The sequence below is a fragment of the Bufo bufo genome, chromosome 1, assembly GCF_905171765.1.
Source record: "Bufo bufo chromosome 1, aBufBuf1.1, whole genome shotgun sequence".
Lineage (NCBI taxonomy): Eukaryota > Metazoa > Chordata > Amphibia > Anura > Bufonidae > Bufo > Bufo bufo.
Window position 1 is genome coordinate 331,781,749 of NC_053389.1, and position 25,079 is coordinate 331,806,827.

Here is a 25,079-nt window from a genome sequence, read left to right on the forward strand (position 1 = left end):
ATCTGTAAAAAAGATAGAAGAAGAACTAAAGATGCAGAAAGAAAAACATATATCCTGATCATTGAAAAATATGTCACTGACATGACATGGCTTTGTGGAGTAAGACACAAGTGACAGCAGATGGAATGTGATGGGCAGACAGCATGTCTGTCCGTGGTGAATATTTGACAAAACATCCGGGCATATGCAGAACGTTCAAACATTGTTACACTCCCTTTGACTTCTCTTTTGGCCTTTCAGCAATATAGACAGATGACAAAAAGACTAGACTGGAAATTGTACACGTTTCAATCTTTTGTGCATAAGTTTGCACCTTTGCATGAGTCACTCTTAAGAATATAAATGGCTATTCAATTTATTTACATGTATTTTCTGCTTACAATAATTTTATTTCACTTTAAAAATTGTAAATATTTACAGAAAATTCAAAATAATGAACTATATTATACTTTTCTATTACTAACATATTTTCTAAATTCTTCCTCAAAGCACAAGACAAAGCTGTGTGCTCAGATTCTGTACAGCAGCATACTGCGATCCTAAGGTTACATATTATGCACATGTGCACATTCTGACACCATAGTCTCCCCTAAAGGCAGTGCTTGCAGAATAGAGTAGCTCCATAATAAAAGAAAATTCCTAGATAAAGTGTGCAATGACAAACCTTGGGATAGAGATGTTGATATACCCTATATATCACCTAGGTGTCTATCCCAAATGAAAAATACAAGAATACACTCAAATAGTGCACGGCGGCACCAGTAACCAATTGTCCTACCGGTACCGCGAGACAGGATGCGGGTCCTTCACCACCGACAGCACTCCGATCAAGGCTTCTCCATATATGTAGACAAATGAAGAGGTAATGTCAGGCAGTGATACACATATGTGCATGGTCCCTGTAAAGGCCCTATGGCTAACTGACAGTAATAACCCTAATACTAGATGTAGGTAGCAGCCTAACCACAGGGCACTCGTCCTTACAAGGACGACCCCGTCCGGAACCTGTCCCTTTAAAAGATAAGCTATATGTCCCTAAAGGATCTAAAAACAGTTCTTTTTAGATCCTTTAGGGACATATAGCTTATCTTTTAAAGGGACAGGTTCCGGACGGGGTCGTCCTTGTAAGGACGAGTGCCCTGTGGTTAGGCTGCTACCTACATCTAGTATTAGGGTTATTACTGTCAGTTAGCCATAGGGCCTTTACAGGGACCCTGCACATATGTGTATCACTGCCTGACATTACCTCTTCATTTGTCTACATATATGGAGAAGCCTTGATCGGAGTGCTGTCGGTGGTGAAGGACTCGCATCCTGTCTCGCGGTACCGGTAGGACAATTGGTTACTGGTGCCGCCGCGCACTATTTGAGTGTATTCTTGTATTTTTCATTTGGGATAGACACCTAGGTGATATATAGGGTATATCAACATCTCTATCCCAAGGTTTGTCATTGCACACTTTATCTAGGAATTTTCTTTTGTTTTATTTGCATTATCATTAAACGTTATATTTTAGATTACCCACCTCCTGAATCATGCCTTTACTCTTGGTAATCCGGAGTGCAGATCCTACACTGGTTTGACCTCCCTAATCAGTACTCATAGTTTATTAGCTCCATAATAAGCATTAGAGAAATATGTAATTTTTTTTTTAAAGGTCCTACTAGAAGACCTATTTCATTTAGGCTGACAAAATACAAAGTGCCCAAGAACATCATTATAAAATACTGGTAGCCATTTTATACCAAAATTGTAGTTTAATGGAGAGTTTTTATTACAGTAACAAGTCACTACTCCACTAAGGCTCACATTTTAGTTCACATTAAGAAAGTGTGGAATCATGTTTCCATTAAGTTAGCATTTAATACAAACTAATGCTTCTTAAGCCCACATTGTCAGGAAGAATTTTCATGGTGGTTTTGTCACTGTGGCATTTTATCGCAGCAGACAGATGTGCAATGCTATTGAATGGTATGTACGAATTGCAATTCAAATATTGGCATTAAAATAGAACTTAATACGTTACGCGACGGTTAAGTCCGGTTGCCTGGGGAAGCAGAAATATCGGTCAGTCCATCAAGCTAGTGATCCCAAAATAAATGATAGTTTTTCTACCCTCCATACATGTTGTTAAAAAAGGTCTGTATGTTCCCCCAGAAACCCCCCTGGCCTGTGATATAAGAGTAGGCCTTTGAGTATGACCTTTTACGACAGTTTATATGACCTTTTGCTGCCCATCAGGTCTGCCTCAAAATCTTTGTATTAAAATATATTTTCAGGCATGCATCCTAGCAACTTCATATTACCTCCATCATCAGTTATCTAATTGCTCCCTGTTACTGAGCTGGGATTGATTTGATTTTAATACCATAAGATATACATATACATGGCCTGAGTTCTGAGGAGGTAGAACGTGGCCCAAATATGGATTATACCACATATTTTTTATGTATATTGCAAGATAGAGGTTTCATGTGTGAACTGGGCTGGAGTGGACCCTAGCCTTTTCCTGGCCCCTCTAACAGTTCTGGCCTGTGAAAGATTTGTGTATGATCTGCACACTATCTTCAGATTTGTAACAGCGGCTGCTGTGCGCCGCTGTTCCCCTGCTTACCGCCGCGGTTCTAGGCACCGTGTTCAGCTTCCCATTCACTGCTGCAGTCCTGGGCGCTGTCTGTGTGCTGTTGTTCTGGGATCCGCTCCACAGTTTGCTCTCAGCCCCGGCCACAGCATGCTTTCTGTTTGTTTCCTGCAGCGCTTCCTTAAGGGCCGGTGCGTGTCACTTCCTGTGCTTTATGGGTTAGGTCATGTAACCTTGCTGACTTATCCTAACCTTCCTGCGGATATATAAGTGGCTCATCCCCATTCCCAGATGCCTCAGTGTCAAGGTCCTTGTGTCCTGCTAAGGTTCCTGTTTTCTGCTAGTGTTCCTGTATTCCTGACTCGTATCTGTATTCCTGGACTCTGCTACCTGTTAGATCCCTATCTGCTTGCCTTGACTCTCCTGTTGCCGACCTGGATTTTCTGACCTGTACTTGCCCTTACCTTTTGCCTGTCTGACTATGCCTGTGCCTCATACTTATTTTGTGCACCTCTGGTACCTTTCTCAGGTACCTCCTGGTCCGCCTGGACCAGCGGCCTCATGTGCCTATACTCCTCAAGAGGTAGCGACCTGGTGTTACCCTTGAGAAAGTCTATTCCAACCATCAGGGGTACTGTGAAGATCCAGGGGTTCACTTAGACAATGCCCTTAGAGGAGGTAGGACACGTGGCACAGTGGGTTCACACCCGCTGGTTCGTGACAAGGTTTTATGATAGGGGTCTTGGGTTTCTGTGAAGTGGTTCCGTCTTACTGATTTTATGGCTACAATCTCCTGACCTGGCTTTTGGCAGGGGACATGCACGAGGTTATGACCCAATACTGGAATGTAAAGGGAGAGGTTGCCTACTCCTAACAATAATTTTGATATCTGGATACCTCTATCATCACAGTGACATCACCACTGCATCCAGGCAAACAGGTCCCAGCCAGAATAACAAAATAATGATCACTTCTTTATTGCAAACAGATCCCCGTTGTTGTTTGATTTCTTTGTGAAACTGGACAAACCATAAAAAATGCCCATGCACCTTCAATAGCTGTCATCTGAACCAGTTATTGGCAGATAGTTACCTCTCCCAACTCCCAGTTTGCCCAAGCATGCATGTTTTTTCAAAGAGAAAACACCTGTGGTGGTGTCTTATCTCCTCGGAGAAGAAAAGCTCCAGCCATTGAAATCTAAAGCAACCAGTTCATGTCAAGGAGAGTTAAGCGCAATTAGAATCACCGAGAAGCATTCACCAAACACGAATGCTCATTCACTGGGGGTGAAGTGCTGCATTTATATGCAGCAATCACCTCCACAGTATGAGAATGAGGGATTGCTATTGCAATCCCTTGTCCTCATACAGCTGCATTGTTTCTGGGCAGCAGATCGCTATTTAGACATCACAATCTGCTATTCAGAAATAATCATTTTGGTGCCTGCACGAACGACAGGATCACTCGATGAACGAGCGTTTCATTGGGTGATCGGTGGCACCTTTACACGGGTGGATTGTCAGGATTAAGCATTTGCAGGAATATTTGTCCCCAATAATCTGTCAGAGAATCTGCCCGTGTAAATTCACCTTTAGGGAGCTCTCCATACATATTAGATTTCTTGCCAGTCCTGCCTAAAACAGTGGATTTGGCCAACAATAGTATAATGTGTTTAGGGACCTCGAGTGTACAGATTCCTCAAGTTCTAAAATATTTGAACACGTTGGGAGGAAATTATTAATCTCTGCACTCCAGAATTCTGTCTTCAAGAAGTTGCAACATAGAGCTTTTGTGACTTTTTGGGGTCACTTGCACAACATTTTTGAAAATGTTTGTATTTTTGCACCACTCACTCCAGTTTTGAAAGGTAAGTGGAAAAGTGGGTGTGGTTAGCTATGTTATTGAGTTTCACTACAGATATCTGTCACACACCAATCCGCTGATCACCAGTGAGTCCATCTTTGATTAATGCAAAAATCGTACCATGTACAGTCGTGGCCAAAAGTTTTGAGAATGACAAAAATATTAGTTTTCACAAAGTTTGCTGCTAAACTGCTTTTAGATCTTTGTTTCAGTTGTTTCTGTGATGTAGTGAAATATAATTACACGCACTTCATACGTTTCAAAGGCTTTTATCGACAATTACATGACATTTATGCAAAGAGTCAGTAATTGCAGTGTTGGTCCTTCTTTTTCAGGACCTCTGCAATTTGACTGGGCATGCTCTCAATCAACTTCTGGGCCAATTCCTGACTGATAGCAACCCATTCTTTCATAATCACTTCTTGGAGTTTGTCAGAATTAGTGGGTTTTTGTTTGTCCACCCGCCTCTTGAGGATTGACCACAAGTTCTCAATGGGATTAAGATCTGGGGAGTTTCCAGGCCATGGACCCAAAATGTCAACGTTTTGGTCCCCGAGCCACTTAGTTATCACTTTTGCCTTATGGCATGGTGCTCCATCGTGCTGGAAAATGCATTGTTCTTCACCAAACTGTTGTTGGAAGAAGTTGCTGTTGGAGAGTGTTTTGGTACCATTCTTTATTCATGGCTGTGTTTTTGGGCAAAATTGTGAGTGAGCCCACTCCCTTGGATGAGAAGCAACCCCACACATGAATGGTCCCAGGATGCTTTACTGTTGGCATGACACAGGACTGATGGTAGCACTCACCTTTTCTTCTCCGGACAAGCCTTTTTCCAGATGCCCCAAACAATTGGAAAGAGGCTTCATCGGAGAATATGACTTTGCCCCAGTCCTCAGCAGTCCATTCACCATACTTTATGCAGAAGATCAATCTGTCCCTGATGTTTTTTTTTGGAGAGAAGTGGCTTCTTTGCTGCCCTTCTTGACACCAGGCCATCTTCCAAAAGTCTTCGCCTCACTGTGCGTGCAGATGCGCTCACACCTGCCTGCTGCCATTCCTGAGCAAGCTCTGCACTGGTGGCACTCCGATCCCGCAGCTAAATCCTCTTTAGGAGACAATCCTGGCGCTTGCTGGACTTTCTTGTACGCCCTGAAGCCTTCTTAACAAGAATTGAACCTCTTTCCTTGAAGTTCTTGATGATCCTATAAATTGTTGATTGAGGTGCAATCTTAGTAGCCACAATATCCTTGCCTGTGAAGCCATTTTTATGCAACGCAATGATGGCTGCACGCGTTTCTTTGCAGGTCACCATGGTTAACAATGGAAGAACAATGATGTCAAGCATCACCCTCCTTTTAACATGTTAAGTCTGCCATTTCAATGAATATCAATCAGCCTGACATAATGATCTCCAGCCTTGTGCTCGTCAACATTCTCACCTGAGTTAACAAGACGATTACTGAAATGATCTCAGCAGGTCCTTTAATGACAGCAATGAAATGCAGTGGAAAGGTTTTTTGGGGATTAAGTTAATTTTTATGGCAAAGAAGGACTATGCAATTCATCTGATCACTCTTCATAACATTCTGGAGTATATGCAAATTGCTATTATAAAAACTTAAGCAGCAACTTTTCCAATTTCCAATATTTATGTAATTCTCAAAACTTTTGGCCACGACTGTACACTGTAAAAAATAATATGGAACCATTTATTATATGTTAGAAGAAGATCCTGGTCAGATTGTAGGGGATTTTGGTCTAAGTAGTATGTTCACAGGAGACTCATTTTTGATTGATTGCTATAAATAGTGATCTGTAATGAGGGTAGAGATATTGTGGTCCATGTTTGAAATTAGGTCTACAGTTATTAGTCTGGGACTACTAGGATGAGAGGAACAGTTCATTCATTGCAAGAGTTTCATCTACTTTTTGCCCAAATAACACCAAGGAGAGGGTAAGTTTTTTTTATTTTTTTTTGTGAAAATGGATTGCATTCAAGCAACTCAGCAAGTGTGCTACCCAATAGTATAAAACCAATCGCCATGATATGCCAATACTTCCTGATTAGAACATTTTTAAATCTGAATACAATTCTTACATAAACTAAGTCACTGTGTTTAAATTTGTAACAAAAACTTTCTAAACTTCTGTTCCCTTAGTTTATTCAGCACTATCTTGGATAATCTAGGGTCCCCTATGATGTGCATTTTATATCTGAATGTTTTGGCAAAAAGCCATTAAAACACCTGTAAAAACATTCCTGAAAACAATAAAACAGTGACGCAGATTTTTATATACACTGCGTGCAGAATTATTAGGCAAATGAGTATTTTGACCACATCATCCTCTTTATGCATGTTGTCTTACTCCAAGCTGTATAGGCTCGAAAGCCTACTACCAATTAAGCATATTAGGTGATGTGCATCTCTGTAATGAGAAGGGGTGTGGTCTAATGACATCAACACCCTATATTAGGTGTGCATAATTATTAGGCAACTTCCTTTCCTTTGGCAAAATGGGTCAAAAGAAGGACTTGACAGGCTCAGAAAAGTCAAAAATAGTGAGATATCTTGCAGAGGGATGCAGCACTCTTAAAATTGCAAAGCTTCTGAAGCGTGATCATCGAACAATCAAGCGTTTCATTCAAAATAGTCAACAGGGTCGCAAGAAGCGTGTGGAAGAACCAAGGCGCAAAATAACTGCCCATGAACTGAGAAAAGTCAAGCGTGCAGCTGCCAAGATGCCACTTGCCACCAGTTTGGCCATATTTCAGAGCTGCAACATTACTGGAGTGCCCAAAAGCACAAGGTGTGCAATACTTAGAGACATGGCCAAGGTAAGAAAGGCTGAAAGACGACCACCACTGAACAAGACACACAAGCTGAAACGTCAAGACTGGGCCAAGAAATATCTCAAGACTGATTTTTCTAAGGTTTTATGGACTGATGAAATGAGAGTGAGTCTTGATGGGCCAGATGGATGGGCCCGTGGCTGGATTGGTAAAGGGCAGAGAGCTCCAGTCCGACTCAGACGCCAGCAAGGTGGAGGTGGAGTACTGGTTTGGGCTGGTATCATCAAAGATGAGCTTTTGGGGCCTTTTCGGGTTGAGGATGGAGTCAAGCTCAACTCCCAGTCCTACTGCCAGTTTCTGGAAGACACCTTCTTCAAGCAGTAGTACAGGAAGAAGTCTGCATCCTTCAAGAAAAACATGATTTTCATGCAGGACAATGCTCCATCACACGCGTCCAAGTACTCCACAGCGTGGCTGGCAAGAAAGGGTATAAAAGAAGAAAATCTAATGACATGGCCTCCTTGTTCACCTGATCTGAACCCCATTGAGAACCTGTGGTCCATCATCAAATGTGAGATTTACAAGGAGGGAAAACAGTACACCTCTCTGAACAGTGTCTAGGAGGCTGTGGTTGCTGCTGCACGCAATGTTGATGGTGAACAGATCAAAACACTGACAGAATCCATGGATGGCAGGCTTTTGAGTGTCCATGCAAAGAAAGGTGGCTATATTGGTCACTGATTTGTTTTTGTTTTGTTTTTGAATGTCAGAAATGTATATTTGTGAATGTTGAGATGTTATATTGGTTTCACTGGTAAAAATAAATAATTGAAATGGGTATATATTTGTTTTTTGTTAAGTTGCCTAATAATTATGCACAGTAATAGTCACCTGCACACACAGATATCCCCCTAAAATAGCTAAAACTAAAAACAAACTAAAATCTACTTCCAAAAATATTCAGCTTTGATATTAATGAGTTTTTTGGGTTCATTGAGAACATGGTTGTTGTTCAATAATAAAATTAATCCTCAAAAATACAACTTGCCTAATAATTCTGCACTCCCTGTATATTGTCCACAGCCACAGCCCTGGATTTTATGTGTCAGTTGAAACGAATACTGTTCTTCATTGTATACATGGAAATTACTAATTATTTTTAATAATGTATAAGGCTACTAGTGTTATCTTTTGCAATACATATTGTGAACTGAAATGACCAGTGAGTTTACAGATTATAATATATTCAAGTAAAATTCAGATGCTATCTGTAAAGTAATAATTGCTTATTGATTTAGGAACGATAATAACTGAGGTAAATTGGTGTCTGTCTGGGTAAATTGGTGGAAGGGGAAAATGCTTGTAAAGCTTTACAGTAAATGTAACAAAAAAAAAAAATGTATTTTAACAAAACAGACACATTAGTTTGAAATTAGAGATGAGCGAACCAGTTGAGATTTGTTTTGGGTCCAGTTAACCAAATTTAAAAAAAGTTTTTGAGCACTATTTACAGTATGAGGACATATAATTTACTTTAGATTATTCTTTTGACAATATTAATTTCCTTGATACAGATGCTTTATTAAAAAATAGGACAATACACATGGATGTTTATGTAAAACCAACTGATCGGAATACGACTTGGGATTTGATAGTGCCCAACCTAGGGCCATAGTTAAGTGGTTGCCACTCAGCCAATTCCTCCGTATAATGAGTGACACAGAACAATCAGATCATACATTGGACAAAATGATTTTATGATTTAAAGAGAGAGGGTTTCCACAATAAGTTCTTTACATACATCTAGAGAAGACTAAAAATGTGGAGAGATCAGTTTTATTGAGCAATAAGGAGAAAACTAGATAATGTAACTGAATTCCCTTAGTTACAACGTACACATAAAACAGTATGGTGTTAGCAATATCATTAACAAACATTGGTCCATTTTAAAGTTATGACAAGATAGAGGAATTTAATAATCTTCCCTTAATGTCACATCGTGGACCTCCCAATTTAAGGAAAAAAATTGGTCAATTCAGACATTGGTCCCCAAAAGAAATCTGGACAGAGGTATCTGGTACCTCAAAAATTGGGTTGCTACCCATGTCTGAATTGCATTAATTGCAGATATATACACAAGTGTAATGTTTTCATACATCCTACAACTATGCAGAAATACAATATTAACTTTTATTTAACTTTTGATTCTACATACATTATTTATGTCCTTTGGTGCCCCTGCCATTTATTATATGTTGGTGAGACGATATTAGATTTTAGAACCTGTCTGGAACCAGCATTGATACACACATAATACGTAAGAAACGCATAGACCTACCCATCCCAAAATTTAGTACAGATTTTGGTCAACAGGAACAAGAGTTGAAATGCATGATCATTGATCATGTTCCCATGTCTCGGAAAGGGGGCAACCGAGCCCTGGTCCTAAAGAAAAGAAAGATTAGGTGAATCAGCAAACTCAATACTTTAAAACCTGCAGAGTCACTGAGGTATGGAACCACTAGATGTTTGATTCTAATAAATGCATTTATATCTGATAGGTGTGATATATTTCTACATACTGACATCTGCATTTGTGGGTTAGTCGGATGTTGCATCAAGTGTGTGAGATTCACACCTGACGACCGTCTGACACCCGGTTGTGCAATACATGGACATTTACTTGCTCCTTGTTGCACCCGTATCCCAGATTATATGCTGTTATAATACACCAGATATATTGTTTTTGGTTAGGTATATTGGAGAATGTGGTTTCTGCTGATTGCATTCCGTGTCTGGGATCCAGATACCGAGCAATCAGTGTATCTATCGAGCTCATCCTGATCACACATAAAAGTGCTGCGGGATGCGTTGGAGTCTCCGATTCACCCGTTTATAAGTAACTAATAGTTTAAAACATCTTTCTGGTTCTCTCCTTTTTTTCTATTTATTTCCGGTTAAGGATACCTATGTGCTAACATACTTTAGTTTGAGAGGGGTGGAATAAAATAGAGTTATGTAACAAAATGGAACGACAGGATGAAGTCATGTGATCATGACATCACAGTCACGTGTGCTTCTCATAGGATAGGAAAATGTGCGTTCCATAGGCAGCCTAATAGTCGATGATGCTCTTAGCGCACACGCAGAGTGATCTTTACAATGCCGAGGATGCGTTTATGTTGAATGGAGGGGCCCATGAAGGTTAGTGTTCAGATTATTGTTCTGCTCAGCTGTTTTAAAATATGCACAGCCACATTTAATTAATGAACAATAATGATTATATGAAATATACACATTTAGGATATTTTTCTGTTTTTTTTTAATGCACTATTATGAATAATCATGTACACATAAAATCATTTTTAGATTATGTTATGAGATTGTATTATTGAAAAAATCATACTTTTTTGTCTATTATTATTATTATTATTATTAATTATCTCATGGGGCCTATACAGTACAGACCAAAAGTTTGGACACACCTTCTCATTCAAAGAGTTTTCTTTATTTTCATGACTATGAAGGCATCAAAACTATGAATTAAAACATGTGGAATTATATACATAACAAACAAGTGTGAAACAACTGAAAATATGTAATATTCTAGGTTCTTCAAAGTAGCCACCTTTTGCTTTGATTACTGCTTTGCACACTCTTGGCATTCTCTTGATGAGCTTCAAGAGGTAGTCCCCTGAAATGGTCTTCCAACAGTCTTGAAGGAGTTCCCAGAGATGCTTAGCACCTTTTGCCTTCACTCTGCGGTCCAGCTCACCCCAAACCATCTTGATTAGGTTCAGGTCCGGTGACTGTGGAGGCCAGGTCATCTGGCGCAGCACCCCATCACTCTCCTTCATGGTCAAATAGCCCTTACTTTCAAAGTTTTCCCAATTTTTCGGCTGACTGACTGACCTTCATTTCCTAAAGTAATGATGGCCACTAGTTTTTCTTTACTTAGCTGCTTTTTTCTTGCCATAATACAAATTCTAACAGTCTATTCAGTAGGACTATCAGCTGTGTATCATCCACCTGACCTCTCCTCAACGCAACTGATGGTCCCAACCCAATTTATAAGGCAAGAAATCCCACTTATTAAAACTGACAGGGCACACCTGTGAAATGAAAACCATTTCAGGGGACTACCTCTTGAAGCTCATCAAGAGAATGCCAAGAGTGTGCAAAGCAGTAATCAAAGCAAAAGATGGCTAATTTGAAAAACCTAGAATATGACATATTTTCAGTTGTTTCACACTTGTTTGTTATGTATATAATTCCACATGTGTTAATTCATAGTTTTGATGCCTTCAGTGTGAATCTACAATTTTCATAGTCATGAAAATAAAGAAAACTCTTTGAATGAGAAGGTGTGTCCAAACTTTTGGTCTGTACTGTATATATATGCACTTATCACCATTGTAACTTTATACTGCTTGAAAAAATTCCCAGTAAGAGGACTGAAACGTCACATTGTTGATTAAAGAACAGTACAGTGGAATTTTTTCTTCTATTTATCTGGATGCTGGAACACCTCCACAGCCGCTGGCACACCGCTATACATTATTTTGCTGTGCCGCCCATAATATATATAATGTAATGAAAGTATTTGCTTGCAGGTAGCTGCTTTTGAGGTGCACCTGCACTTCTGATAGCAGGCACAACTTCTGCTTGTTCTGCTTGGGCACCTCCCTGCCTGCCGCAGCACTGATTGACTCATCCATCTGTCAGCCTGGGAGCTAATAAGGGCAAGCTCTCTGACCACTTCCTCTCAGTGTCACATGAGAACCCTTCTTATTCCTCCCTAGTGCTTTTTTCCCACACTAAAATGGTTCTACATGCTGTTTTAGTGAATTTGGTTTAAACAAACCTCCGAAAAACAGTACGATTCAGATCAAACTCGGTTTGGTCCGAACTGGTTTTCTCATCATTACTTGAAATAATATAAGAATTAAAATCTTAAGATCTAGATCAAAATATTTTTTCTAGTTCACAACATATTTGTCTGACCAAAGTGTAAGTTTTAAACACAATCAACATAATTTACCCCAATGATACCAATAAACTCAGTGGTATGAGTTATTCAGCTCCAAGCATTAAAGTGAATGGCCATAATAAAAAGTCGAGTCACATTACTATGACCACTTCTTATTTTTGACATTGGCAGCTCATAGCTAAAGAAGGAAGTCATGTCTCATGAGCTGACATGATGGGTATATAAGCTGTGCTTTCTGCAAACATATCCCTTATTGCTGTCATGGGTAAAAGGGGCCATTTATCCGAGTTGCAAAAAGGATCATTATTGGCTTTCGAACCAAGGGTGGTGGCATGTCTAAAACTGCAGTTTCTGAACTGTTTGCATGCTGCTGTGGTGAAAGTGTATTGTGAGTGGACAGATGGCACTGTTGTGAATAAACAACATGGAAACTGCAGAGCACCACGTGCCATTGATGTTACAAAGGTGAACATTGGCCACAAAGGTGCATGAGGGCAGACCCATACACTATAGTGGAACAGCTTACCACCAAAATGAATCAGGGCACTACCTGACGTATATAGAAAAAAACTGCAGTTCAGCAAACCTTTCTGCATATGGGGCTCCGAAGCAGAAAGATGGTCACTGCACCTCTGCTTTTGAAGTTGCATTGGCAGAAAAAGCTTACATTTTTGTGGCAGTATGAGAATTGAACCTCATCTGATTGGCAAAGGGTTGACTTTTCCGATGAGTCATGTTTTCTGCTTCATTGAACAATAGGACGTTGACATGTCAGGTGAGAAACATCATAGAATATTTATTCTATGATGTTTCTCATCTGACATGCCAACGTCCTATTGTTCAATGAAGCAGAAAACATGACTCATCGGAAAAGTCAACCCTTTGCCAATCAGATGAGGTTCAATTCATGTATTTACCCTGCAACCATTACTGGAAGAACACAAGCTGGTGGCAGTATAATGGTCTCCAAATGAATTTGTGGCATTCCCTGGACCCACTCATCCATGTGGAAGGCACTCAATCGATTAGGACATGAATCCATTCTTGCAGATCACATACATCCATACATGGTGATTGTTTTTCCTAGGTAAGATGGGATCTTCCAACAAGACAATGCAACATATTACACAGCGAGAAATATCCAACATGGTTGGAAAAGCATGACCAAGACTCCAAAACACTATCCCGGCTCCCTAATTCCCCATTCATGAACCCAATTGAGCATCTGTGGGACCACCTTGAGTGTCATGCTCTCTCTATGAATCGTCTCCCACGCACTGTTCAGCAGCTGTGTGATGCACTGCAGTCAGCATGGCTACAGATACCTGTGACAACTCCCATCCCTTTTAACTGCTGCCTATGCAGAACAAAGGTTTCTCTGGTGGTTTAGCTGGTGGTCATAATTAGAGATGAGCAAATTTCTTGAAAATATGATTCGGCTGATTTGCCGAATTTCACAAAAAATTTGCTTCATGACGAATTACTTCACCATGAAGCACATTTTTTTGTAAGTAGCGGGTGCAATGACAGGAAGCTGCGATAGCGCCGCCCCCGTCTTTGTTGTATCCTTCAGATGTCGCATTCATACATGATCGAGGAATCTGAGTGTACAAACAGTGTGAAATTAACATTAAAAAAAAATTACATCAAACTTACCGCCTCCATTTGCGCGCAACGGGACGGCCGCCACCATCTTGCTTGAAGATCTCTGCCAAAATTACGTGCTGCGCGAGATTACGTCATCACTCCGGCAGGCGTAGAGTAGGATAAGACACCTGATTTTGGCTCATCATACAGTAACTGCTTTAATTGAATGACCGTCTCCTGTTTCCACATAAATAGAAAACCTGGTTTGTTACACACTGATTCTACCAAATTGGGATACAGCGGTTTCATCTCACTGTTGTTGGGGTGTCCACATTGGTTGATAGATAAGCTATTGTGTTACCCACTCAAACTCCACTGTAGAGTGAAAGAGCTGTCTCATTTAACACCATCTCCTGTTTCCACATAGATTGCTTGAGAAGATGGTGTGTAACACACTGACACAAGTAGTGGGCCCATGGCAGAGTAGTGGGCCCATGACAGTAAGTTTTAGTTTTGAGCGAGCATGCTCGGCCGAACTGCTGTACTCAGCCGAGTACCGGATGTGCTCGAGCGCCATGCTTGAGTTTCCTCCCCGCTCATTTCACGGCTGCTATGCAGCGTGTAAGTACTGCCCGCACTGAAATGCCAGTAGCCATGTTGGCTACTGGCATTAAAGTGATTGGCTGGCTGGAACACGTCATCGGGTGCAATATAGCACCCAATGACGCATGTTCGGCTCATTTGTAGTCAGGGAGAGCTGCGCTTCGGAAGGGAGAGAAAAAAGTTTCAAAGACCCAAAAGTCCTTTTAAGGACTATTGTGTGTGGTGGCAGGCCGGCAGTATTTTATAGCTACAGTACAATTATATTTTTTTCTGTATTTTCAATACTTTTTATATAGAGGGTGTCTGCAGTGACTAGAGACATCTATCCAATACCTTCTGTGTGTCAGGGCCAGAGATTGGAGAAATATAACTGAAAAATACTATTTTTGCATAATTTTAAATAATTTTCATATAGAGGGTGTCTGCAGTGACTAGTGGCATCTATCCAATACCTTCTGTGTGTCAGGGCCAGAGATTGGAGAAATTTAAGTTAAAATTAATATATTTGTTTCCATAATTTTTAGTAATTTTCATATAGAGGGTGTCTGCAGTGACTAGTGACATCTGTCCAATACCTTCTGTGTGTCAGGGACAGAGATTGGAGAAATATAACTGGAAAATACTATATTTTCTGCATCATTTAAAAAATATATATATAGAGGGTGTCTGCAGTGACCAGTGACATCTGTCCAATACCTTCTGTGTGCCAGGGCCAGAGATTGGAGAAATATACCTGAAATCTATTTTCCTTTTTCCATACTTTTTCTATATATTGTGCTTGCTGTGAACTGTGACATCCGTGCCACTTCTTGTGTGTCAAGCGTGCATATAACATTTAATATGCGCAAGGAGAGTAGTAAGGGACGGGGAAGTGGCCGTGACACCGATGGTTCACGCAGAGGCTGTGGCCCTGGGCGCATTGAAACTGTGCCTGCTGCCAGAGCACAAGAAAAACAATCATCCACGATACCTAGCTTCATGTCCCAGTTTGCAGGGCGTTGCAAGACAAAACTCTTGAAGTCAGACCAGTGCGACCAGGTGGTCAGTTGGATTGCAGCAGATAATGCTTCCAGTCGGTTAAGGACCACCCTGTGTTTCACCAAGTCTAGTCTCAGTAGCCAAGAGTCTGCTCAACAGAATCTTCTCACTGATCCTCCTTATTCCCACAATGGCGAGTCTGGCCAAACAAGTGATCCCACACTCGGAAATTCCGAGGAGCTCTTTTCATCGCCATTACTTGATTTTGCCCTCTCGCCAAGCACGCTTGAAGAGGGACATGAGATCTTGTGCCCTTATTCCCAACTAGAGTTGAGCGAACACCTAGATGTTCGGGTTCGAGAAGCTCAGCGGAACTTCCCGGAAATGTTCGGGTTCGGGATCCGAACCCGACCCGAACTTCGTCCTGAACCCGAACCCCATTGAAGTCAATGGGGACCCGAACTTTTCGGCACTAAAAAGGCTGTAAAACAGCCCAGGAAAGAGCTAGAGGGCTGCAAAAGGCAGCAACATGTAGGTAAATCCCCTGCAAACAAATGTGGATAGGAAAATGAATTAAAATAAAAAAAAATAAAAAAAAAATTAACCAATATCAATTAGACAGAGGTCCCATAGCAGAGAATCTGGCTTCACGTCAGCAGAGAATCAGTCTCTTCATGCCATAGCAGAGAATCTGGCTTCATGTCAGCACAGAATCAGTCTTCATGTCATAGCAGAGAATCAGGCTTCACGTCACCCACCACTGCAACAGGCCACTGTCACATATTTAGGCCCAGGCACCCAGGCAGAGGAGAGAGGTCCTGTAACAGAGAATCTGGCTTCATGTCAGCAGAGAATCAGTCTTCATGTCATAGCAGAGAATCAGGCTTCATGTCACCCACCACTGGAACAGGCCACTGTCATATATTTAGGCCCCGGCACCCAGACAGAGGAGAGAGGTCCCGTAACAGAGAATCTGGCTTCATGTCAGCACAGAATCAGTCTTCATGTCATAGCAGAGAATCAGGCTTCACGTCACCCACCACTGGAACAGGCCACTGTCACATATTTAGGCCCTGGCACCCAGACAGAGGAGAGAGGTCCCGTAACAGAGAATCTGGCTTCATGTCAGCACAGAATCAGACTTCATGTCATAGCAGAGAATCAGGCTTCACGTCACCCACCACTGGAACAGGCCACTGTCACATATTTAGGCCCACACACCCAGGCAGAGGAGAGAGGTCCTGTAGCAGAGAATCTGGCTTCATGTCAGCACAGAATCAGTCTTCATGTCATAGCAGAGAATCAGGCTTCACGTCACCCACCACTGGAACAGGCCACTGTCACATATTTAGGCCCAGGCACCCAGGCAGAGGAGAGAGGTCCCGTAACAGAGAATCTGGCTTCATGTCAGCACAGAATCTGTCTTCATGTCATAGCAGAGAATCAGGCTTCACGTCACCCACCACTGGAACAGGCCACTGTCACATATTTAGGCCCCGGCACCCAGACAGAGGAGAGAGGTCCCGTAACAGAGAATCTGGCTTCATGTCAGCAGAGAATCAGTCTTCATGTCATAGCAGAGAATCAGGCTTCACGTCAACCACCACTGGAACAGGCCACTGTCACATATTTAGGCCCAGGCACCCAGGCAAAGGAGAGAGGTCCCGTAACAGAGAATCTGGCTTCATGTCAGCACAGAATCAGTCTTTATGTCATAGCAGAGAATCAGGCTTCACGTCACCCACCACTGGAACAGGCCACTGTCACATATTTAGGCCCAGGCACCCAGGCAGAGGAGAGAGGTCCTGTAACAGAGAATCTGGCTTCATGTCAGCAGAGAATCAGTCTTCATGTCATAGCAGAGAATCAGGCTTCATGTCACCCACCACTGGAACAGGCCACTGTCATATATTTAGGCCCCGGCACCCAGACAGAGGAGAGAGGTCCCGTAACAGAGAATCTGGCTTCATGTCAGCACAGAATCAGTCTTCATGTCATAGCAGAGAATCAGGCTTCACGTCACCCACCACTGGAACAGGCCACTGTCACATATTTAGGCCCTGGCACCCAGACAGAGGAGAGAGGTCCCGTAACAGAGAATCTGGCTTCATGTCAGCACAGAATCTGTCTTCATGTCATAGCAGAGAATCAGGCTTCACGTCACCCACCACTGGAACAGGCCACTGTCACATATTTAGGCCCACACACCCAGGCAGAGGAGAGAGGTCCTGTAGCAGAGAATCTGGCTTCATGTCAGCACAGAATCAGTCTTCATGTCATAGCAGAGAATCAGGCTTCACGTCACCCACCACTGGAACAGGCCACTGTCACATATTTAGGCCCAGGCACCCAGGCAGAGGAGAGAGGTCCCGTAACAGAGAATCTGGCTTCATGTCAGCACAGAATCTGTCTTCATGTCATAGCAGAGAATCAGGCTTCACGTCACCCACCACTGGAACAGGCCACTGTCACATATTTAGGCCCCGGCACCCAGACAGAGGAGAGAGGTCCCGTAACAGAGAATCTGGCTTCATGTCAGCAGAGAATCAGTCTTCATGTCATAGCAGAGAATCAGGCTTCACGTCAACCACCACTGGAACAGGCCACTGTCACATATTTAGGCCCAGGCACCCAGGCAAAGGAGAGAGGTCCCGTAACAGAGAATCTGGCTTCATGTCAGCACAGAATCAGTCTTTATGTCATAGCAGAGAATCAGGCTTCACGTCACCCACCACTGGAACAGGCCAATGTCACATATTTAGGCCCCGGCACCCAGACAGAGGAGAGAGGTCCCGTAACAGAGAATCTGGCTTCATGTCAGCACAGAATCAGTCTTCATGTCATAGGAGAGAATCAGGCTTCACATCACCCACCACTGGAACAGGCCACTGTCACATATTTAGGCCCAGGCACCCAGGCAGAGGAGAGAGGTCCGTAACAGAGAATCTGGCTTCATGTCAGCACAGAATCAGTCTTCATGTTATAGCAGAGAATCAGGCTTCACGTCACCCACCACTGGAACAGGCCACTGTCACATATTTAGGCCCCGGCACCCAGACAGAGGAGAGGTTCATTCAAATTTGGGTTGCCCCGCAATATAATGGTAAAATGAAAATAAAAATAGGATTGAATGAGGAAGTGCCCTGGAGTACAATAATATTGTCACGGCTGTATGTGAGCAACAATAGTATACACAGTAAATGAGCTACTGACCGGACCCAAACTAGGGAGGATAAAGGGTGACCCCTGTCAGACCATCAAAGCTCTCCCTATGCTGCTAAAGCACATGCCCGGATCCAAATGGCGGAACGAGGCATGCCCACGTGCCTAAGACTGGTGACCACTGTAACCCCTACAATAGTGGAAGGGGCACGGCCACCGGTGCCCTACTCAGTATATGGAGGGAACCGTGGCCACCTCAGATCCAGTCAGAAAATAATCAGGTACACAACAAAGACTGTACACTTAGCTGAAGGTGTTGCAGCCGCAGAGAAGACGGATCCAAGGACAGCTGGCAATATCCGGAGTGCTTGCTGCAGCAGAACACAGGTCCAGTGAACTGATAGCTACAAGTGAAGATACTAGAGCAAGAGCCACAACTGAAATGAGAACTATAATCCACGCCCTACAATAGGAGGAGGGGTGATATAAAGAGAGGGAAATCAAACGCATGAGGAACAGCTGGGAGGAAGGAAACCAAAAGTAAACAGAGCAGTGAGAACTCCTCCCAGCTCTAGTAGTGACATCATCACAGGGGTGGAGAAACAGAGCTGTGAGAACGTCCCAAAGCTCTGGTAGTGACAAATATATTGTTAAGGGGAGGTAGTTAATGTCTAATCTGCACAAGAGATGGACAGGTCCTGTGGGATCCATGCCTGGTTCATTTTTATGAACGTCAGCTTGTCCACATTGGCTGTAGACAGGCGGCTGCGTTTGTCTGTAATGACGCCCCCTGCAGTGCTGAATACACGTTCAGACAAAACGCTGGCCGCCGGGCAGGCCAGCACCTCCAAGGCATAAAAGGCTAGCTCTGGCCACATGGACAATTTGGAGACCCAGAAGTTGAATGGGGCCGAACCATCAGTCAGTACGTGGAGAGGTGTGCACAGGTACTGTTCCACCATGTTATTGAAATGTTGCCTCCTGCTAACACGTTCCGTATCAGGTGGTGGTGCAGTTAGCTGTGGCGTGGTGACAAAACTTTTCCACATCTCTGCCATGCTAACCCTGCCCTCAGAGGAGCTGGCCGTGACACAGCTGCGTTGGCGACCTCTTGCTCCTCCTCTGCCTTCGCCTTGGGCTTCCACTGGTTCCCTTGTGACATTTGGGAATGCGCTCAGTAGCGCGTCTACCAACGTGCGCTTGTACTCGCGCATCTTCCTATCACGCTCCAGTGCAGGTAGTAAGGTGGGCACATTGTCTTTGTACCGGGGATCCAGCAGGGTGGCAACCCAGTAGTCCGCACACGTTAAAATGTGGGCAACTCTGCTGTCGTTGCGCAGGCACTGCAGCATGTAGTCGCTCATGTGTGCCAGGCTGCCCAGAGGTAAGGACAAGCTGTCCTCTGTGGGAGACGTATCGTCATCGTCTTGTGTTTCCCCCCAGCCACGCACCAGTGATGGGCCCGAGCTGCGTTGGGTGCCAGCCCGCTGTGAACCTGCTTCATTTTCATCCTCCTCCACCTCCACCTCCTCCTCATCCTCGTCCTCCTCGTCCTCCAGTAGTGGGCCCTGTCTGGCCACATTTGTACCTGGCCTCTGCTGTTGCAAAAAACCTCCCTCTGAGTCACTTCGAAGAGACTGGCCTGAAAGTGCTAAAAATGACCCCTCTTCCTCCTCTTCCTCCTGGGCCACCTCCTCTTCCATCATCGCCCTAAGTGTTTTCTCAAGGAGACATAGAAGTGGTATTGTAACGCTGATAACGGCGTCATCGCCACTGGCCATGTTGGGGGAGTACTCGAAACAGCGCAACAGGGCACACAGGTCTTGCATGGAGGCCTAGTCATTGGTGGTGAAGTGGGGCTGATCCGCAGTGCGACTGACCCGTGCTTGCTGCAGCTGAAACTCCACTATGGCCTGCTGCTGCTCGCACAGTCTGTCCAGCAAGTGCAAGGTGGAGTTCCACCTGGTGGGCACGTCGCATATGAGGCGGTGAGCGGGAAGGCCGAAGTCAGCTGTAGCACAGACCGGCGAGCAGCGGCAGGGTGTGAACGCCAGAAGCGCGAACAGACGGTCCGCACTTTATGCAGCAGCTCTGACATGTCGGGGTAGTTGTGAATGAACTTCTGCACCACCAAATTCAGCACATGCGCCAGGCAAGGGATGTGTGTCAAACCGGCTAGTCTCAGAGCTGCAACGAGATTTCGCCAATTATCGCACACCACCAGGCCGGGCTTGAGGCTCACCGGCAGCAATCACTCGTCGGTCTGTTGTTCTATACCCCGCCACAATTCCTGTGCGGTGTGGGGCCTGTCCCCCAAACATATGAGTTTCAGAACGGCCTGCTGACGTTTACCCCGGGCTGTGCTGAAGTTGGTGGTGAAGGTGTGTGGCTGACTGGATGAGCAGGTGGAAGAAGAGGAGGAGGAAGCTGAGTAGGAGGAGGAGGAGACAGGAGGCAAAGAATGTTGCCCTGCGATCCTTGGCGGCGGAAGGACGTGCGCCAAACAGCTCTCCACCTGGGGCCCAGCCACCACTACATTTACCCAGTGTGCAGTTAGGGAGATATAGCGTCCCTGGCCGTGCTTACTGGTCCACGTATCTGTGGTTAGGTGGACCTTGCCACAGATGGCGTTGCGCAGTGCACACTTGATTTTAACGGATACTTGGTTGTGCAGGGAAGGCACGGCTCTCTTGGAGAAGTAGTGCCGGCTGGGAACTGTTTGAAGCTGTCTGTGTCCACCAGCCTAAATGACAGCATTTCATAGGCCAGTAGTTTAGAAATGCTGGCATTCAGGGCCAGGGATCGAGGGTGGCTAGGTGGGAATTTACGCTTTCTCTCAAATGTTTGTGAGATGGAGAGCTGAACGCTGCCGTGTGACATGGTTGAGATGCTTGGTGACGCAGGTGGTGGTGTTGGTGGTACATCCCATGTTTGCTGGGCGGCATGTGCCAACGTTCCTCCAGAGGCGGAGGAAGAGGCCGAGGCGGCGGCAGCAGCAGAAGAGGCCGAGGCGGCAGCAGCAGAAGAGGTAGCAGGGGGAGCCTGAGTGACTTCCTTGTTTTTAAGGTGTTTACTCCACTGCAGTTCATGCTTTGCATGCAGGTGCCTGGTCATGCAGGTTGTGCTAAGGTTCAGAACGTTAATGCCTCGCTTCAGGCTCTGATGGCACAGCGTGCAAACCACTCGGGTCTTGTCGTCAGCACATTGTTTGAAGAAGTGCCATGCCAGGGAACTCCTTGAAGCTGCCATTGGGGTGCTCGGTCCCAGATGGCGGCGGTCAGTAGCAGGCGGAGTCTCTTGGCGGCGGGTGTTCTGATTTTGCCCACTGCTCCCTCTTTTGCTACGCTGTTGGCTTGGTCTCACCACTGCCTCTTCCTCTGAACTGTGAAAATCAGTGGCACGACCTTCATTCCATGTGGGGTCTAGGACCTCATCGTCCCCTGCATCGTCTTCCACCCAGTCTTGATCCCTGACCTCCTGTTCAGTCTGCACACTGCAGAAAGACGCAGCAGTTGGCACCTGTGTTTCGTCATCATCAGAGACGTGCTGAGGTGGTATTCCCATGTCCTCATCATCAGGAAACATAAGTGGTTGTGCGTTAGTGCATTCTATCTCTTCCACTCCTGGTGAAGGGCTAGGTGGATGCCCCTGGGAAACCCTGCCAGCAGAGTCTTCAAACAGCATAAGAGACTGCTGCATAACTTGAGGCTCAGACAGTTTCCCTGATAAGCATGGGGGTGATGTGACAGACTGATGGGCTTGGTTTTCATGCGCCATCTGTGCGCTTTCTGCAGAAGACTGGGTGGGAGATAATGTGAACGTGCTGGATGCACTGTCGGCCACCCAATGCCTGTACCTGCTCAGGCCTTACCATCCTTAGAACGGCATTGGGCCCCACCAAATATCCCTGTAAATTCTGGCGGCTACTGGGACCTGAGGTAGTTGGTACACTAGGACGTGTGGCTGTTGGCAGAACGGCCACGTCCTCTCCCAGCACCAGAGGGTCCACTAACACGACCATGTCCACGTCAGCGTCCGCGTCCCTTACTAGATGTTTTCCTCATTGTTACCGTTTACCACAATAAGAAAAATATTATTCGGGCCAATGTATTGAATTAAAATTAGGCCTTTTTTTACAGACACCTAACACTATCTGGCTATCTATTTAGGTACCGTATTACACTAATACAGGCACACCAGTAATGACAGATTTAGCTGAATATAAATGTGAGGCCTATTTTTTAGGCGTTTAATCACAGAATTAGACTTTGATCTGCACTGTAGCGTGTGTGTTAAGTTTTTGAGAATGACCCTATCAGGACCTTGAATCTAATATACCCTTTTAGGGATAGATTTAAAGTAGGCCTGATACAGCAGAAACCACTAATTTTGAGAATTGCAAATTTGGGAATTGTTTTTCAACCCAGAACAAAAACTGTGCTTTGACGGTCACAAACAATTACTTGACCAGCTAAAACAGTACAGATTTGGTTGAATATAAATGTGAGGCCTATTTTTTAGGCGCTGGGTGACAGGCTCAACTTGCCCCTGATGTGGTATATGTCCAAAAAATAACCACACTATTGATGGTTAAATGCACTTGATGAAAGCTTGACCCTGATGTAGCATATAGCAAAAAAATAACCACACTATTGATGGTTAAATGCACTTGGGTGACACAGGCTCAGCTTGCCCCTGATGTAGTATATGGCCAAAAAATAACCACACTATTGATGGTTAAATGCACTTGATGAAAGCTTGACCCTGATGTAGTATATGGCCAAAAAATAACCACACTATTAATGGTTAAATGCACTTGGGTGACACAGGCTCAGCTTGCCGCTGATGTAGTATATGGCCAAAAAATAACCACACTATTGATGGTTAAATGCACTTGGGTGACACAAGCTCAGCTTGCCCCTGATGTAGTATATGGCCAAAAAATAACCACACTATTGATGGTTAAATGCACTTGATGACAGCTTGACCCTGATGTAGGATATAGCAAAAAATAACCACACTATTGATGGTTAAATGTACTTGGTGGTAGCTTGTGCTGGCGCACCACAAGCCACAAGATGGCCGCCGATCACCCCAGAAAAAAGTGATATAAAAACGCTCTGGGCTGCCTAAAAACAGTGAGCAATTGAATATCAGCACTTCAATGATCCACAGCTGTAGTTCGATCACTGAATGAAGTCTTTTGGAGGAGTTAATCTGCCTAATCTCGCCCTAACGTCGCAGCTGCAACCTCTCCCTACGCTTGTATCAGCAGAGTGACGTGCAGCGCTACGTGACCCAAGCTTATATAGAGGCTGGGTCACATGGTGCACTGGCCAATCACAGCCATGCCAATAGTAGGCATGGCTGTGATGGCCTCTTGGGGCAAGTAGTATGATGCTTGTTGATTGGCTGCTTTGCAGCCTTTCAAAAAGCGCCAAGAAAGCGCCGAACACCGAACCCAGACTTTTACAAAAATGTTTGGGTTCGGGTCCGTGTCACGGACACCCCAAAATTCGGTACGAACCCGAACTATACAGTTCGGGTTCGCTCATCCCTATTCCCAACCTCTTGAGCATCCACAGTCACAAGAACATGACTGTGGGGAACGGCAATTACTGTTTAATATAAGGCTGAGTCATGTAGCATCACTCTGCTATTCTTAGTGTAGGTAGAGGATGCTGCTGCTGTCAGGGACAGATCAGGGATAAATACTAAGAAGAACTGCCTTATAACTCAGCGATCTCAATCCAATTTTTTTGTGGGTGCAGTGCACATTTTTTTTTAAGCCTGCATTTTTTTTTTACGTCAGTTTGTCACTATGAATACCTAATCGGCAGCCATTTTATGCAGACATGCTGGATCAGCACTATCTATCTGCATGTCTGCTAGTCCAGAAATACAGGGAGTGCAGAATTATTAGGCAAGTTGTATTTTTGAGGATTAATTTTATTATTGAACAACAACCATGTTCTCAATGAACCCAAAAAACTCATTAATATCAAAGCTGAATATTTTTGGAAGTAGTTTTTAGTTTGTTTTTAGTTTTAGCTATTTTAGGGGGATATCTGTGTGTGCAGGTGACTATTACTGTGCATAATTATTAGGCAACTTAACAAAAAACAAATATATACCCATTTCAATTATTTATTTTTACCAGTGAAACCAATATAACATCTCAACATTCACAAATATACATTTCTGACATTCATAAACAAAACAAAAACAAATCAGTGACCAATATAGCCACCTTTCTTTGCAAGGACACTCAAAAGCCTGCCATCCATGGATTCTGTCAGTGTTTTGATCTGTTCACCATCAACATTGCGTGCAGCAGCAACCACAGCCTCCTAGACACTGTTCAGAGAGGTGTACTGTTTTCCCTCCTTGTAAATCTCACATTTGATGATGGACCACAGGTTCTCAATGGGGTTCAGATCAGGTGAACAAGGAGGCCATGTTATTAGATTTTCTTCTTTTATACCCTTTCTTGCCAGCTACGCTGTGGAGTACTTGGACGCGT